This window comes from Paroedura picta, chromosome 1 (assembly GCF_049243985.1).
Source record: "Paroedura picta isolate Pp20150507F chromosome 1, Ppicta_v3.0, whole genome shotgun sequence".
In the NCBI taxonomy this organism is placed as follows: domain Eukaryota; kingdom Metazoa; phylum Chordata; class Lepidosauria; order Squamata; family Gekkonidae; genus Paroedura; species Paroedura picta.
Genome location: NC_135369.1, coordinates 198,966,204 through 198,972,197, shown reverse-complemented (window position 1 = coordinate 198,972,197; position 5,994 = coordinate 198,966,204).

The following is a 5,994-nucleotide window of genomic DNA, read 5'->3' as shown; positions in this document are numbered from 1 at the left end:
ACTGGGTCCGCATTAAGAAGGGGCATGAGTACCTGACGGCTTTCAACACCGCCTTGGGCCAATCTGAATACATTGTCATGCCGTTCGGCCTCGCCGGCGCTCCGGGCGTGTTCATGAACATGATAAATGAAATTATGCATGATTTATTGTATCAGGGGGTGTTGGTCTACATTGATGATATTTTGGTGTATTCTGAAGACCTGGATAAACACACCAAATTGGTCCGCGAGGTGCTCAGCCGGCTGCGGAAGCACCAGCTGTTTGCCAAACTTTCAAAATGCGAATTCCACTGTGAGGCGGTGGAGTTTCTTGGGTTCCGGGTGTCCAAGGATGGAATTGAAATGGACCCGGGCAAAGTGCGAGACTTGTTGGCCTGGGAACCCCCCAGGACTAGAAGGCAGCTCCAGAGCTTCTTAGGCTTTGCGAACTTCTATAGAACGTTTATTCCCAGCTTTGCCAAGGTGGCATTGCCGCTTACTGACTTGTTGAAAACGAAAGAGGGGGGGAAGGCGGAAAATCGGCCGGGCGCCCCACTCCAGTGGACAGAAAGCTTTTGAGAGTCTGAAGCTCCTTTTTACATCTGAACCGGTGTTGGCACATGCTGACCCAACTAAGCAATTTACAGTGCAAGTAGATTCCTCGGATGTGGCAATGGGGGCCGTAATCCTACAAGAGGGGGAGGATGGGAAACTGCACCCCTTAGCCTATCTGTCAAAGAAGTTTTCTGGGGCAGAACGCAACTGGGCGATTTGGGAAAAAGAGGCAGCTGCAGTGAAATTAGCACTTGCCACTTGGAGGCATTGGTTGGAAGGGTCTGCCGTCCCGTTAGTAGTTTGGACAGATCATAAAAATCTCCAAGCACTCAAGCAGCCCCGTTCACTATCTGCCAAACAAATGCGGTGGGCGGAGTTTTTCTCACCGTTCAACTTTTCTCTTAAGCATCTGCCAGGCAAAATGAACTTTTTGGCGGACGCCCTCTCCCGCTTGCCGCAGTACAATAGTAAACGCGACCCATTGGTGGATACGGTGTTCACCCCCGCCCAGTTGGGGATGGCAGCAGTGACGCGCAGTCAAACAAAGAAAGGAAACCCGATTCCCGGGGGGTGGGTTCAGAAGGAGGCGTTACATGACTCTGAGTTCGCTTCACTCCGCCCTGCCCTAGTCGACAAGGGGGGCTTGTTTTTCAAAGGGGAGCGCGTCTACGTTCCAGCGGCGGCGCACGGAGACGTTTTAAAACTGTGTCACGATGCAAAAACTGCAGGACATTTTGGCTTTGTGAAAACTCTGCACTTGGTCAGAAGACATTATTGGTGGCCAACATTAAGGATAGATGTGGAGAAGTATGTGCAGGGCTGCCCTACGTGCCTGGTTTCAAAACCCCCAGGAGGAAAGAAGCAAGGGCTGCTGCAGCCCCTGCCCACCCCTGCCAGTCCTTGGTCCGATGTCACCATGGACTTTATCACAGACTTGCCTCCCAGCCAGGGCAAGACGGTAGTTTGGGTAGTTGTGGATGCGTTTTCAAAGCAAGCCCATTTCATTCCCTGTGCGGGGCTGCCCTCAGCGGCCAAACTGGCCTCTATGTTTGTGACTCACATAATCCGCCTACATGGAATTCCTAGAGATTGCTCACGGATCGGGGCCCTCAATTCGTTGCCAAGTTCTGGCGGGAGCTTTTGAAGTTGCTGGGGATAGAGCAAGCCCTGACATCTGGCTACCACCCTGAGTCCAACAGGCAGACAGAGCGGGTGAACCAAATTCTTGAACAGTACCTGCGCTGCTTCATTAATAACCAACAAAATGATTGGGTTGCCCTTTTGCCTCTTGCTGAGTTTGCCTACAACAACGGGGTCCATGCATCCACTGGTGTGTCTCCCTTTAAGGTGGTGTATGGGACTGACCTGATTGCTGCGCCCACCTGGGAATTGGTTTCTGCTGAAGCTCCTGAGGTTTCAAAATGGGCCGCAACTATTAGTGCAGGTTGGCCTGACATTGTCTCCAGCCTTGAGGAGGCTAAACAAGCTTATCAGTCCCAGGCAGACAAGAAACGTGCACCTGCGCCAGCCTGGAAAGTAGGGGACCTTGCCTACCTGTCCACTAAAAACCTACGTTGTCAGCAAGTCCAAGAAACTGGGTCCCAAATTTGTGGGGCCCTTTCCCATTGTGAAACTAATCAATGATGTGACTGTGGAATTGGGTTTGCCTAAAACTTACAGGAATGTGCATCCGGTTTTTCATTCCAGCCTGCTGCGGCGAGCCCCTGTGCCGGATGTGTGGCACCCTCCGCTCTCAACGCCAGTGCCTGTCTTTATTGACAAAGACACTCACTACGAGGTCAACCAGATCCTGGACTCGCGTGTACACAAAGGCTGACTCCAATATTTGGTGGATTGGAAAGATTTCCCTTCAGGGGAAAGGGAGTGGGTGGAGGCGGTGAATGTGAAAGCCCCCCGCCTCCTCCGAGCTTTCCACCGCACCTTTCCTGACTGTCCTCGACCAGTAGATGCGGGCTAGTGAGGGGGGGTCCTTGTTAGGGTGGAAGGATGTCAGGATTGTTAGAAACCCTGCCATAAATTAGCCTGAGTTCTTCCATGACAGTTATATTGCTTGGTGCCTGGTTGCTCCAGGTCCTGTAATCATGCTAACAAGTAGAGAGTGAGAAATATGTTATTGTAGCCATTATCTCTTCCTGGGGCCTCTCGGCTGGTTTCACTATCAACAGTGGAAGACAGTCAAGGCCATGAGAATGTAATACTGTTTTTAATTGCAAGTGTCTCTTCTCTCCCTCTCCCCTCCCTTGGGAACTTTTAATTGCAAGTGTCTCTTCTCTCCCTCTCCCCTCCCTTGGGAACTTTCAAGTTTTGGGCGGGAGAATTGTATTGATAAGAAGAAGCAAATCTGCCTTCAAGTCAGATTTGACTTCGCCAGTCTAGATGTTTGTAGTGCTTCTCAATAAAGCTTTCTTATTATTAAGAAGGTAGTTGTGAGTTCTTTCAACGTCTGACAGGAGGTTCAACTGTTTCAAGATTCACTGATGTATACTCCAAGGGAAAGACTACAACTCCACTCGAACATGGGGCAGTGGGAACAACAAGATGCGGCAGGCCTCGATATGAGACCCCCTTAAGCCTCCTCCTGCTTTCTTCAGTAGCCATATAGGCAAGCTGAATTTGAATTAACATATCTCTGTAGTGACTCTCAGCTTAAACTTAAAGCATAACTAACAGGAGGCATCTAACTGAGGAGGTGTAAATGTAACTAACGAAGACCTTATTTTACAAACCAATGAAGACTCTATTTTATCATTTTTTGTATTTAATAATGTACACCTATATAGCTTACAACCTTAACAACCTATATATATCTTTTTCCGTACAACTAAGTAGGCTTTTATTCTTTTGTTTTCTTTTCCCTAGTGGAAATGAGGATGGCTCTAAGACAACGTTAAGTACAAATTGTTTATGATTGTTAAAAGTGTTAAAAACTATGCAAACAAATGCTGAAACTTCTCTTTTTAAATGTGGTGGAAAGGTGAAAAAGTTTATAAGCTTTGGGTAAAAGTTTATAATATTGTAGCCATGTGGAGTCTTATAATTTAAATGAAGAGAAGAGGCTTCTCAAGAACAATGCGGCTCTTATCTGATCTACCCAAGAAAATAAGTTAAAAGGGGATTGAAACGGGGTATCAAGTGTATCAAACGAAGAACATAATCTTTTTCTTTCTGTATCAATAATGTAGATTATTTGCATTGTATTATCTTTAAATATTACAAAAGGGGATTGAAACGGGGGACTAAATGTATCAAATGAAAAGCATAACCTTTCTTTTTCTGAATTAACAATGTAGATTGCCTGTATTTTATTATCTTTAATCTTGGAAAACAAAAATAAAAATCTTATTAAAAAAAATAATAACTGGTTGACAAATCGTACCCAGAGGGTACTTGTTAATGGTTCAGCATCTTCTTGGAAAAGAGTGACAAGTGGAGTACCCCAAGGATCTGTCCTGGGGCCTGTGTTGTTCAACATATTTATAAATGATTTGGATGAGGGATTAGAGGGGATTTGCAGATGATACTAAACTGGGAGGGGTAGCAAACACAACTGAAGACAGCAACAGAATACAGGATGATCCTGATAGACTCGAGAAGTGGGCGAAACTGAATAAAATGAAGTTCAGTAGGGACAAATGTAAAGTTCTGCATTTAGGTAGGAAAAACCAAATACACCAATATAAGATGGGGGAGACTTGTCTTGGCAGAGCATGTGCGAAAAGGATCTAGGAGTCTTCGTAGACCATACATTGAACATGAGTCAGCAGTGTGACTCAGTGGCTAAAAAGGCAAATGGGATTTTGGGCTGTATCAAACAGAGTATCGTGTCCAGATCATGGGAGGTGATGGTACCACTTTACTGGGCTCTGATTCGGCCTCACTTGAAGTACTGTGTTCAGTTTTGGGCACCCCAGTTGAAGGACGTTGACAAACTGGAACGTGTCCAGAAGAGGGCAACAAATATGGTGAGGGGTTTGGAGACCAAGACATATGAAGAAAGGTTGGGGGAGCTTGGTCTGTTTAGCCTAGAGAGGAGACAACTGAGAGGGGATCTGATAACCATCTTCAAGTATTTAAAAGGGTGCCATATCGAGGATGGAGCAGAATTGCTCTCTCTTGCCCCAGAGGGACAGACCAGAACGAATGGGATGAAATTAATTCAAAAGAAATTCCATCTAAACATCCGGAAGAAGTTCCTAACAGTTAGAGCGATTTCTCAGTGGAACAGGCTTCCACGGGAGGTGGTGGGTTCTCCATCTTTGGACATTTTAAATCAGAGGCAAGATAGCCATCTGACGGAGAGGCTGATTCTGTGAAGGCAAAGGGGTGGCAGGTTACAGTAGATGAGCGATTGGGATGTGAGTGTCCTGCATCATGCATGGGGTTGGATTAGATGACCCATAAGGTCTCTTTCCAACTCTATTATTCTATGATTCTATGAGGTGAGAGTGAGCTAAGATTGGCCAGGGAAGCCCATTGTAACAAGAAAAGATTTTTCAGTTACGTGAGGAGCAAACGTAAAGTAAAGGAGGCAATAGGCCCGCTGTTGGGTGCGGATGGACAAATTCTAACGAAAGATGCAGAGAAAGCAGAAAGGCTTAGTGCCTATTTTACATCTGTTTTTTCCCACAGGTCAAAGTGTTTAGGCACATCTAGAGATGGCTGTAGCCAAAGGATAGTGTCTGGGTGGCAGGTTAACATGGATAGAGAGGTGGTCGAGAGGCATTTAGCTGCACTGGATGAGTTCAAATCCCCTGGTCCAGATGAAATGCACCCGAGAGTACTCAAAGAACTTTCCAGAGAAATTGCACAGCCCTTGTCCATCATCTTCGGAACCTCTTTAAGGACTGGAGATGTCCCGGAGGACTGGAAAAGAGCAAACGTTATTCCGATCTTCAAAAAAGGGAGGAAGGATGACCCGGGAAACTACAGACCAGTGAGTCTGACCTCTGTTGTGGGGAAGATAATGGAGCAGATATTAAAGGGAGCGATCTGCAAACATCTGGAGGACAATTTGGTGATCCAAGGAAGTCAGCATGGATTTGTCTCCAACAGGTCCTGCCAGACCAACCTAGTTTCCTTTTTTGACCAAGTAACAGGTTTGCTGGATCAGGGAAATTTGGTTGATGTCATTTACTTGGATTTTAGTAAAGCTTTTGACAAGGTTCCCCATGATGTTCTGATGGATAAGTTGAAGGACTGCAATCTGGATTTTCAGATCGTTAGGTGGATAGGGAATTGGTTAGAGAACCGCACTCAAAGAGTTGTTGTCAATGGTGTTTCATCAGACTGGAGAGAGGTGAGTAGCGGGGTACCTCAGGGTTCGGTGCTCGGCCCAGTACTTTTTAACATATTTATTAATGATCTAGATGAGGGGGTGGAGGGACTACTCATCAAGTTTGCAGATGACACCAAATTGGGAGGACTGGCAAATACTCCGGAA